The sequence below is a fragment of the Tachypleus tridentatus genome, chromosome 8 (assembly GCF_004210375.1).
Source record: "Tachypleus tridentatus isolate NWPU-2018 chromosome 8, ASM421037v1, whole genome shotgun sequence".
NCBI lineage: Eukaryota > Metazoa > Arthropoda > Merostomata > Xiphosura > Limulidae > Tachypleus > Tachypleus tridentatus.
The window spans coordinates 129,146,036-129,159,175 of NC_134832.1; the positions used below are offsets into that span (position 1 = coordinate 129,146,036).

The 13,140-nt window shown below is 32.2% G+C and overlaps 1 long non-coding RNA gene across 2 annotated transcripts; it reads right to left on the minus strand.

Annotated features, from left to right (window-relative positions):
• Nucleotides 1-1,689: 1,689 nt before the first annotated feature.
• LOC143224282 (uncharacterized) lies at nt 1,690-9,521 on the minus strand. Of its 2 annotated transcripts, XR_013013313.1 has the most exons (4): nt 9,406-9,521; nt 7,102-7,241; nt 5,178-5,299; nt 1,690-3,748 (listed from the first exon to the last, which is right to left on the minus strand). It is a non-coding gene; the product is annotated as an uncharacterized LOC143224282 (long non-coding RNA). The 2 variants fall into 2 exon arrangements; XR_013013312.1 differs by lacking the exons at nt 1,690-3,748; nt 5,178-5,299 and adding an exon at nt 5,890-6,026.
• Nucleotides 9,522-13,140: the final 3,619 nt, after the last annotated feature.

Below are 13,140 nucleotides of genomic sequence, written 5' to 3' on the forward strand. Positions count from 1 at the left end.
ATATAAATTTAAGAAATTTAAACTGACTGGTGTTATAGTAGATTTAAAAGATCAAGATAGTTGCTGAAATAGAAAATTATGACATAAAAAAGGAATAATGTTAAAAGTTAAACAGAATATACATCAGTGAATTATAGAAAAGTATTAAAACTAAAAACATACACCACAGTGAGATCAAAGTAGAGAATAAAACTTAAACACATTCTCATCAAAATAGTAAAATCATCTGGTTTTAGAAGTTACTAAGTTTGGAATACGTCTAATATATTTATTTAACAAACTAGAAAATAATTAGAAATGTAATGAATAAACTTTATATTTTGTGTTGTGTCACACTAAACAAAGATTTCTAAATCTAAAGTATAAGTGTGGTTTGTGTATGTGTTCATATGATTACTATATCTTAAGTATTTGAATATAATTTTTTTCATATTTATCAGTACATAAATGTAATACCTATTTTATATGAAAAGTGTGTTTAAATCAACAGGAGCCATAAAATCTTTGGAATCAAAACCTTGTCCAAGAGACAAATGCTAAAAACATCTACTTTCCACCTCAATCTCCAACAAAACACCAACGCAATTCAAATACAAGTTTAGGACTTTGCTTTTGTTAAACAATAAATAATAGTTGAAACTACTGTGCTCATCCATTCTACATTAGAGAGAAATGTGAGCTTATGGTAAAAAATGAAAATAACCTCATACTCACTTCAACACATCCACACAACGTGATGGAAAAGCCTCCCATTATTCTGTGACACACCTTAGTTCTACCTCTCCCATCTGACAATGGTTTGTTTCTGTGTTTATACATTTGTTTAGTTGTTTGTGATTTAGCACAATGCTAGACAGTTCTCTGCTGACCACAGGTATCAAAATAAGGTTTCTAACTAAGTCTGCAAACATTCTGCTGTGCCACTGGGGTGCCTGAAAATGGCAGGTGACAGTGTGTGTTTTCTTACAGCAAAACCACATCGGTCTATCTTCTGAACCCACTGAGGGAATTGAACCCCTGATTTTAGCATTCTAAATCCATAGATTTACTGCTGTACTAGCAGGGGGTGCAGGTGACAGACATGGTCAACAATGACCAATCTGAGATACTTTATTATATAGTATAAATTTCTCTTCTTTCATATATTGAAAATATTGTTACAATTTTACACACATAACATTTAGAAAGTTAACAGGTATTACACTATCATTGTAAAAAATAAAACATTACTGTAGCTGGTTTAGTAAAGTTAAAATCCTGGTGATACAATAATACTATCTAAATAGGCTTTTTAATATCACCTTGAAATGACAAAACAAAGTGCTGGTATGTATAAAAGATGGTACAGAAGTATCAGTACACTCTTAGATACATCATTCTGGATGTAGGTGAAATGCTGGTATGCAACTGTTCACAATATAGCAGCATACTGACAAATACTGACTGGCTCATTTCAACCACTAATCTTATACGTATTTATTTGCTAACAGTTTTCAAACACTTGAAGATAAAGTCATGACTATTAAAAGTTTTAATTTTGGAAAATTAATTGACATTATTTTAAATTTTATGTTGTTTGACTTTTATATTTATGCTTTTTAATGAACATAAAAATATTACGTTTTTACTTAGGTTAAGTGTTTGTTTATTTAATAACTAAACTGAAGTACAGTTATTCATTTACCTTGGTTGGTCACAAAGTGTCTGAGTATAACAAAGTAGTTATGGACTATAGACAAGCATGTGAAATTCAACAAATTAAGAACTGTGAGATTTTCAGTATACTGATGTGAATGTGCATGGTGTTTGAGTGTTAAGCACTGACTTAGATAATGCTTTATTATTTACAGGTTAAAATATTTAATCCCATGAATGATAAATCACAAATTAACTATTTCAACAACTAGAATAAAAAACAAAACAGGCATTGTGGTATAAAATGTAATTTTTTTTGGAAAAACAAGTACTTAAAAAAAGTCATTATTAAATGCCAGCAATACCTATAATATTAGAGTAAGGTTCATAATTTACCAGATATAAGACATTTTTATTGATTTTATACAGTTCTGTTTGTGCGCTATACATTTATAGTGCAACACTATTTTCTAAGTCTCCTAATGAGGGTAGCATACTAATTTCAAACTTGTATTACAAAATAAAGAGGAAAAATATCTATTCAACAGGCAAAGTACAAGACAAACCAGGTTTTGATACCAGTGATGGGAAGAGCATTCATAGACCATTGTGTAGCTTTCTGCTTATCTACAAACAAACAATAAAGGTGGAACTTGTTGTCCCAGACATACATACACCTTGGTATTCAAAAAGTAAAGCAGTATTCATTACCAACCTCCTATACATAAGGGCCTGGTATGGCTAGTTAGTTAAGGCACTTAGATCGTAATCCGAGGGTTACGGGTTCGAATCCCTGTCACACCAAACATGCTCACCCTTTCAGCTGTGGGATCATTATAATGTGACAGTCAATCCCACTATTCGTTGGTGTGACCCAAGAATTGGCAGTGCATGGTGATGACTAGCTGCCTTCCATAAAGTCTCACACTGCTATATTAGGGATGGCTAGTGCAGATAGCCCTCGTGTAGCTTTGCACAAAATTCAAAACAACCCAAACCTATATGCAAAGCTTGATTTAAGTCTTAAAGAACTATCCTGTGGGCAAACAAAATATAGTGTTAGCTTGCTATAGGCTTAATCAATCACTTAAATACAATACATAAAGGCTTACCTTTCTTTATATCTAAGAAATTTTATTGTTAAGCACATTAGGCTGTAAACTTACTTTAATGTTACTGTATGACTACATAATAGAAGAACAAGTACATACATAAGTTGTTTTAGGCTTACTCTTACTCATAATGTTGTGTTGGATTTATGTTCTATCTACATATATTTTCCAAACATACCATTTTTTTTGTATAAACTACAACTGCATTAATTACTAGATGGATGATTAGACAAAATTACTTGTTAATTAGCCTGCAATTTTTATCTCCAATAAAATAACTATGAATGTAGAAATAAAGATCAGTATTAGTTATGTCTTTTTTGTCACTTAATTGAAAACTATCAGTTACACTAGGGTGCCACACACTTTATTGTCTTTTATTCGGAACTAAATATTAAACATATTTGTAATATAATACCTTTTAATATTCGTAGTGTACACTAGAGGGAGATACACATCTTGATTAAAAGGACAGAGAAAAATGACATTTAAACCCAAAAAAACACAAATTAGTTGTATTTACTTACTCTGAAGAAGCTTAGCAACCTTCAACAACAGCAAACTGTTACACAAGTTGTAACTAGAAGATATAATTGTTTGCTTTACTTCACTTACTTTTCTGTGTTTTAAGAAAAATAAGTTTAAAATATCATCTGTAAATAGTAATAATGTATTATAACTGAAATGTGACCATATTATACAAACTACAAGTTTACTGAAACATAGTCAAGGTTCCACCCAACCTGCAATGAAAGTGACAATTATATTTCAAGAACAATTAATGGAACAAATTATACTTATGTTTTTCATACAGATCAAACATATAATTTAACAAAGCAGGATGTTTCATGTTTAAACCTTGTCCACCAGGAGAAAATCTGGTTTTGTCTTCACTGGGTGTTGGGAAAATCTCTATCTGCGACACCAGAGTATGTTTTCTGGAATAACGTTTCTCATCGATTTTTACTTTTCTATTTCTGTTTCTTTTCGAAGGTTTTCCACTTCATCCATCAAAAAGATTAACGAAAATATATTTTCACAAATATACCCACAGTTGTATAAAAGTTTAATTTCAAACAAAGAATAACCATCTATGCTAAGAAAACATACTATATAATAACAATAAACTTGTTTAAATTATACTGTTATGATAAGTCATAAAATGATAAATATATTTCTTGCATTTCTTATGATTCTCAGTATAAATGTACTTGAAACAATAATCCTATAAAATTAAACAAAATTTTCATTTTCTCTTGTGTGTACCTACTGTTCATAGATTTCTGGAGAAATAACACCTGTTCAGATAGAATCATAAGTAGATTGATGTTATCTTATTGAAAGGTTCTTATGACAAAAATAATTGAAAACTTTGCCCACGAAGTCAACATACTGCTATAAGTTTTGTTTGTTACAATATTCAATGTGGAGAACTAGCCTACTGAACTGGGTGAAACTGTATAATTTATTTGTAAATTACACAAGCACCTCTGCAGTAATTAGTAGAATTAATTGTAATATTGACATGGACATCCTGAGAATTTTTTTTCCAGACAAAGGGGGAAAAAGTAGTGTAAGATTATGAATTGGACAAAAGTCATATAGATATGATGAATAAATAAAAAAATAGTTTAATTTTCCAGATAGTTGCAAATGACCTCACATATTGAGAGTACTGTTGCATATGAATTTATGACAACTCATACATCATTATAGATTCTGTAAACAACATAATCATAGAGTCATAGCTAATGTGATGTATAAATATTTTAAAATGTATTTAAAAAGTCAGTATGGTTAAGTTACAGTTGACCAGATCATCACAGACAGACTATCCAATTTATCTTTTAACAGAATCCCAAAAGTTGCACAAGCTGTTATACAAAACATCAGATCTAGTTTTACACTATCTGTGTTCTACAATTAAAAAATAAAAACAAAAGTAAACTTTAAATGATTATAGTATAGCTTCTCATGTTGAATATTAGGTCAAAATCAGTTTCTCATCTTTTTGTCTTTCTCAGAAATACACAGATATATGCAAGTTTTTGTTTCTTTTGTATTATTTGTGTTTCTGCATTATCCAGGCTCCCTTTTCCCCTCCATTACTACAGATAAGCAACTGTAGTCTCAAACAAATCAGCCTATCATCAGAAAAACTTCAAAGTGTAAAACACCCTAACCTGTGAATGAATTGTCAATAGAACAATTTAGGAAATCACGTTGCAAGTAAGGAAATATTCAGACCAAATTAAATGTTACTTTATCTAACAGTAGGGAAATATTTAAACCAACATAATAAAGAATACTAAAAGGTGAAAACAGTACCCTAAGGGCTGGCTTGTTCCAAACATATTACATTTATATTGATTTGATCCTACAAACTTTCAGAATTCATCATTGCAAAATTTTAAGAGGAAAAATTCTTACCTCTTGAATAGCTTCACACAGATTATCTACAAACTTTGTATGATCGACTTCATTTCTAGCACTGAATGTTATCAGGACTTTGTTGTCAACTCCCTGTGTAACCCTAATTCCATATGGATAATCTGGACATAAAAAAGCTGTGCAAGTTATTTAGAGATTTATAAAAGACTGCCTTTCATTAACCTTAAATTTAATGTTTACTGTTGTTCATCTTTCACATTGTTTAACATATTCAAAATACTTCATTATTCTTTTGCTTAACAAACAAGTAAAGTATAATACTAAATAATAACTAAAGAACAACCAGGGACCTTTCAGTGTATGATGTATCTAAGCTATTCTATCCAGTAAATTAAACACTAAAAAAATCTCATAGCCAGGTGATGGAGAGTAAGTTTGTTGTGGACCCTTGAATGTGGTGATGTTTTAAACATTACTTGCAAGTTACTGAAATAAATCAGGTGATTAAACAACATTTCTTAACTTTAGATTAATTTTATACATTTTTATTAATATTCTGATAAGTTTCTGAGTGCCTTTGATGATCATAAAAGAAAGACAGAGGTGGGAGCAAATGTCTTCTTTGACATCCCACTCATCTACCTGCTCCTGCAACTTCTCAGTAACTTTACTTGCAGATACTGTAAACCCATAAAATGGAAAACTTTCTGCAAAAATATCAGTTTCCCCTAAATCACAAGAAATAAATCTCAGAAATAACCTGAAATAAACAAAAATTAATATCTTGCATGGAGCTTCAAAGAGGGTAATAGTGATCCCACAAATTGGAAAGGACTACTTGGTCTTGTAGGTGATTCTGGTATTCATTTGACTGCAGATTTCAGAGACCTGGAAATACACATACCTTATGTAATTGAAATGTTGATAGCTTTTCACTATAATCTTTTCATTTTCATTTTGAATTATCTCACAGCCATACTGCAATATAAATGTTCTTGTCTCGTGGGTACAATTTTCTGTACAAGTTAAGTAAACTTAAACATCTTTAAATAAAACAGTTTATAATTTTTAATGCATACGAACAAAACAAGAAATGGTAACATAAAAAAAAAAACATTTTGGTAATTAAGTAAAGAAATAAAATAGGACATTTGAAAATTATCACATCGTAAAGTAAAACACGAAATTCTTATCACTAGTGCAAAATAACACTTTTATCATTAGTAGGTTTGATGAAAATGTTGAAAAATAAACTAAACTTGTCTTTAAAACAGAGAACAATAAAGTAATAGATTTACACAATTAAATACATAGATTCAATGATCTGATATAAGACATTATCCTTACTATAAACATATCATTATGGATGAACACTTGTCTCTGATAGATTCCTGCTTCTTATTTCTTGTTAACATTATTAACTTCATACAGTTGACAATGAACAACCAGCCTTCTGTGAGGCTTGACTAAGGTCTAGAAAGTTAAATCAACCAATTATTGAACTTGGATAATATTATTCATTAATTTTATTTACTGTACATCAAATTCTTTAAGTCATCATTGCAATAAACTTTTAATTTAAAGAAAGCACCTTTTTTATTAGAGTATAGTTTTACTGTATTATAATTTGAGTATTTTCTTTTACACAATGTCAAACCTTAAAAATCATGTAAGTTGAGGAGTATGTCACTAGACATTTTTTGAGATACAAAAAATGAAATTTCATTCTTATGACTGCAAGCTGGTGTCTGGGATTCAAATATAATAATTATAAAAAAGTCAAGCAGACAAAGTTTCTAAGGACTTGTTCTGCAATTTGGTTTCACTTTCAAGATAATATTTTTGGATTCTATAATCAAAGAATTCAGCAAGAAGTCTTAAATGTCAAGAAAACAGTAACAGAATTGAAGAAGAAACTCAATCCACATGTCAACACTAAGAAACAAGTAATTCATTTACTTACTGGATTTTTTATAACAACCATCTGCTGATCCTTAATTACTTGGGTCATGTAGTCAGATCCAGTATTAGATTCAATTGCTTTCATTATTTTGTAAATTCCTGACAGCATATCTTGGTCTAGATTATGACCATCATCTATTGCTAGTTATAACAAGAGTACAAAGATTTAAGAATTTAAACTTATAAAACATTTGTTCAGCATACTTATGGAAAGTTTATTACTATCTTTCATTTGATTTCAACAAGTTTGAACAATGAAAATGGTTTATTGTGATTCCAGTATAAAATATGTGTTGCACAATACTAAACTTTCTTTGAGGACTTGGGTTTAAATCATCAGTTGAAGAATAACTATAACAGAAACAAATACAGGCTTTTTACAAGTGAACAGATCTGAAGGAAAAGATTTGTTAAGAGAGGATTACTGTATAAAATGATTAAATGAATATTGTAATACAACTTTATAAGAACCTGGATTAAGAAGGGTTGCAGAATAACTTGATAATAATGTGGATTAAAGAAAAATTGTTGTATTGCCAGATAAGAGAGTGGATTAATTCAGGATTTGTCAAACTTAACAGCCTGGATTAAGACAGGATTATGTATAATTTGACGAGAAGCCAAATTAAGACAAGATTATGTACGGTCTGATGACAGGCTGGATTAAGACAAAATTACGTATAATTTGATGACATGCTCAAGTAAGAATTAATTTAAGTGTTCAAGTCTAAGATAAAATACAAAAAAATGATTGACCATTTTAACTTAGTAGCAGATAATTTGCTTTATATGGTATGGTTTGCCTCTGGCAGTTGAATGAGAGTTTGTTGTATATGGTTAGGGCTCACAAAAATTCTGCATGCATTTAAAGTAGCCAAAGGATTAACACGAACTGATTATTTTAAAGTGATTTAGTTTGGGAGTAACATACTACATGTTGCGATACAACATTGATCTGTCTTCTTCAGATATTACACATGTAGTATGACTTTACCAAAAGTAATCATTTTACTATGCCCATAAATTGTTATTTGCCAAATATTATCATAATTTGCTTTCTTACTTAAGTTCAAAATTTTGAAAGAGACGCAAAATTTTGTAGTTATGGAATTCACATAAAATGTCTGTTTTTCTGAAGAAAAAGTAACTAATATTCAGTAAACTTGTATCTGATTACAATCATTAGATGTAACACTAATTATCTACCTTAAAACATAGAAGTTGTTGTTTTTGTTCAGTTGATAAAACACCATTGGGTCTAGTAGTTAAATTATAAGTTTATAAATTTAGATACAACTTTACAAAACCTCTACACAACTAACTGCCATGAATACTAAACTTACTGGCATCCCAAAATTAGTTTGGAACTTCCAGAGAGTCTCATCAACTTACAACCCAGCTAGATCAAGTTCTTCACAAAACTTCAGTAAATTTAGAATATTCAGAATTATTTTCTCTTATTAATTACACATTTTACTGAATGAATTATAAACAAACATATAAACTAAAAAATGACCTGTTTCAAATTTATCACCAGATCATTTAAGGTGGAGGTTATAAGATATGTTAAATTTTAATGATGACACAGAGTACGCAAGTTACACTTTATGATATAACAGCTTGAAACTTTAAATATAATTTTAGGGTTGTTATGTACAGTTAATATGAATATGACAAAGAATTTTAGACTCTTCCTTGTTCTCAGGGCCTGGCATGGCCGACCGCGTAAGGCGTTCGACTCGTAATCCGAGGGTCGCGGGTTCGCGTCGCGCTAAACATGCTCGCCCTCCCAGCCGTGGGGGCGTTATAATGTGACGGTCAATCCAACTTTTCGTTGGTAAAAGAGTGGGCGGCGGGTGGTGAAGACTAGCTGCCTTCCCTCTAGTCTTACACTGCTAAATTAGGGACGGCTAGCACAGATAGCCCTCGAGTAGATTTGTGCGAAATTCCAAAAACAAACAAACAAATCCTTGTTCTGTTTCTAAAAAGGTGGTTTACAGCCTGATAAAGGCTTAGGTAAGAATCAAAAGCTAGCAAAAATACTGAAAAACAAGAAATGTTTGAAAAACCCTTTAATTTTTAAAATAATACTTTAGTTAAGAAAGTGAAAAGTTTAAAGTGTTATATTATGATATTAGTAAATACTAATTCATACAGCTGCTGCTATCTATTGTGTATTGTTTAATACTATAGTGTCCAGCTAGTGTTATGTGAAGTATTGGTAAATACCGATTCCTACAACTGCTGATACCTGTTTTGTCAGAACAGTTTACATTGTTATACACATGATTAGAGGTTTACTTACTCTAACACAGCTGAGTTGAAACCATTTTGTAGGTTTCCCAGATACTCCCCAATGTTCTGTTTACTGAGTCTTTTCCTTGAGATCAAGAACTGGGCTACAGCTTTGGCTGTTGATTCTAATATATTTATTCGGATCAGGTAAGAAATCCCAGTTTCTACTTCTATGTTAAAGAGATTCAATCCCACTCTGTACTGGAGTTTTTTTTCTGAAAATCTGATACCCGTATCTGTATAAAAACTGGACATTACTAGTTTGTTTGTTTGTTTGTTTTGGAATTTCGCACAAAGCTACTCGAGGGCTATCTGTGCTAGTCGTCCCTAAGTTAGCAGTGTAAGACTAGAGGGAAGGCAGCTAGTCATCACCACCCACCGCCAACTCTTGGGCTACTCTTTTACCAACGAATAGTGGGATTGACCGTAACATTATAACGTCCCCACGGCTGGGAGGGCGAGCATGTTTAGCGCGACGCGGGCGCGAACCCGCGACCCTCGGATTACGAGTCGCACGCCTTAACACGCTTGGCCATGCCGGGCCCTAAGTAGAAAATGGATAAGTTGCCTTGTTATTTATATATATATATACATATACATAAATAAGTGTGTATTCCTTCGTGATAAACATTTTACAAGTTAGAAACAACGACGTATAATATTTTGTTGTTGTTTTTGTTATTACAATAATTTTAATTTTTATCACAAAACTGCGTTTCCTTCCAGAATATCTGTAGAAAATAAATATATTGATTTGAAAATAAGGTCAAAATGCATTGTAATCTTTCTATTCAGTAGAGAAGTCTGGATTCAAACTAAAGAACGTGGATTTATATACAGCTTTTATCAACTTACAAAACTAAAAAATGTTATACCCAAGTCCTTTCATGTTAAACTGTAATGCTACAGCCTACAATCAGTGTCCAAAATGTCTGCTGGTAGGACTCAAGTGAAAACATCGACATCAGTCTTCTCACGTCAAAGTTCAACATAAACGAGACTTATTTTTGAAAGCATCGTTACCTGGTTAGACTTTGTACATTTAGAAAGTTTAATTTTTAGATGTAAGAATGGAAAAACTGCTTGTCATGAGCATTTACAAAATACGTAAATAATGAAATTTTGTAAAGTTACTTACAGCAAAAAATGTATTGATCTCGGCGATTTAAATTTTATATTTATATCATCAGAATCTTAAAAAACAACTGTAACAATGTGAACTAGATTAAGATTAGTTCAGTGTAGCATAATTATTTTCAGTTTTAGTAAAGTCATTTAGAAACTACATAAATATATTCACAACCTCACAGCAAGCCACGTCGAAAACCACCCCGCCATTCACAATACTCTTCAACGAGCACCTACTTTCGGTTACCTTCGCCTGAAAACTAAACAGCATACACGCTACCCCCATAACGGGTTTATTGGTCTATCTAAACACAAAATATCAACACGCGTGATGCCTCTGTAATGACTGATGACATCACAATAACCAAAGAACCGGCCCAAACTATACCTATAAAAGATACAAAGCGATACAGACTCGACTACCTACGGAAACTCCCAAAGGCATCACAAAGCCCACCACCAACTCTTGGGCTACTCTTTCACCAACGAATAGTGGGATTGATCGTGACATCATAATGCCTTCAAGGGTGAAAGGGCAAGCATGTTTGGTGTGAAGGAGATTCGAACTCGCGAACCTCAGATTACAAGTCGAGTGCCTTATCCAACTGGCCATTTATAGTGTTCAGACAAATTCTTATCTGAATTTGCCATATTACACATTAAGATTCCTCTGTAAGTGTGTGTGTGTACTTGTAACTGGCAAACTGCTGGCCCAGTCATCATTAAACTTGGCGTATACCTTAAGGACTCGGGGGGTGGGGGACGTAGTATACACGGCGTTTAGATCTTACGTACACCATCCCAGGCCCATCTTTCTTCCGTATTACAGACAAAATTGTTCTGAATTAATGTGTTTATGTGTTATCTGCTATGAAATTTTAAAAATGTTGTTCTTGTTTCATAAAAGATCTATTAACAGGAGACAATTTATAGTGATCTTTAGTACTGTAAGAGCACCGTAATGTCACATAGTTGTAAGTTGGTGTACATAATGAACATTATTTATCTTATATTTTTGTTCATTATTAGCTTATATAGTGAATTTTATTTCTCATAACATTACTGCTGTCTCATATAGTTGTAATATAGTATGAATAATATTGCTGTTACGCCATATAGGTATGAATTAACATATATCAAATGAGCCTTTGTTCTTTTACGTTATTGTTATCTCTTATCTCATATATTTAAAACTTAGTGCATGGAGTATATTTACCACTTATATTATCATTGTAATGTCATAAAGTTAGAAATTAATAAATTTGGTGAACTTGTATTTACTTCCATTATTGTTATATCATATAGTTATAAGTTAGTATATATATAGTAAAAAGATTTGTTTGTTTGTAGTTAAGCACAAAGCTACACAATGAGCTATCTGCGCTCTGCCTGCAACGAGTATTGATTGTTTGCTTGTTTTGAATTTCGCGCAAAGCTGCACGAGGGCTATCTACGCTGCGGGTGTTGAAATCCGCTTTATACTATTGTAAGTTGGCTGGCATGCCACTGTGCCACGGTAAAGAGAAAAGTCAAGTGCTATCAATTTTTCCATTCTGAACCTTTTAATCATTGTCGCATTTTATGACTGCAAGCCTACAATAAAAAACAGCATATCACATAATAAAATTTGATATTTTAACTTTTTTTTTCAAAGTAAATTAAATCACCAAAATAGTTTAACTGGAAGCACCCAACACAATTATAATTTTTACCGGAACCGAACCCAATTCCAGGCATAAAGTAATTTTTTTATTTTAGGCGTTTTGTTGTTCAGATGATGGATCACCATGAATAATCCATCTTCTTTGGCTGTTTATTACCTAACAGATACATTAAAAGTGCAGTAAGTATCACTAATATTTAAGGTTTGTTTGTTTTGAATTTCGCGCAAGGCTACACGAGGACCATCTGGGCTAGCCGATCCCAATTTAGCAGTGGAAGACTAGAGGGAAGGCAAATAGCCATCACCACCTACCGCCAACTCTTGGGCTACTAGTTCACCAACGAAGGATTGATCGCTACATTATAACAACTCCACGGATGAAAAGGAGAGCATGTTTAGTGTGAAGGGGGATTCGAGCCCCCGATCCTCAAATTGCGTGTCGAGTTCCTTATGTACCTAGCTAGGCCAACCCCGTCATTTGGAACATGGCTGTTTATCGCATGCTTGAGATCAGTGGCTGTCTTCCATTTGTATCAAAGGCTGCATAAACGAAGATACCTAACATCAGTATCATTAATTTCAGGTTTTCTGCTTCTTCTTTTCCTATTTTCAGATTTACCTGTCTCGGTCTTACGATACAGGTCTTACGATCTTATGTTTGTGATAAAATTAATCAATAAGAGACATCATGTAGAATTTAGTTCGTAATATGTTGTGAGTCCTCAAAATGCAAAGTAGACAAATCACGAAATTATTCCTAGCTGATCTTGTGGTGTCCTGTTGAACTCTCTTTTTCCAGCCCCACTTCTGTGTTTTTCATTAAAATTATCTCTTCCTCCACTGCCAGTTCTGTCTAGATCTCACGAGTTCTTGTTTCTTTTATCAGTCACTATATCCATTGGCATCTCATCTTTAAAACAACTCATGTTTATCTGGCGGAAAGTATCACACAAT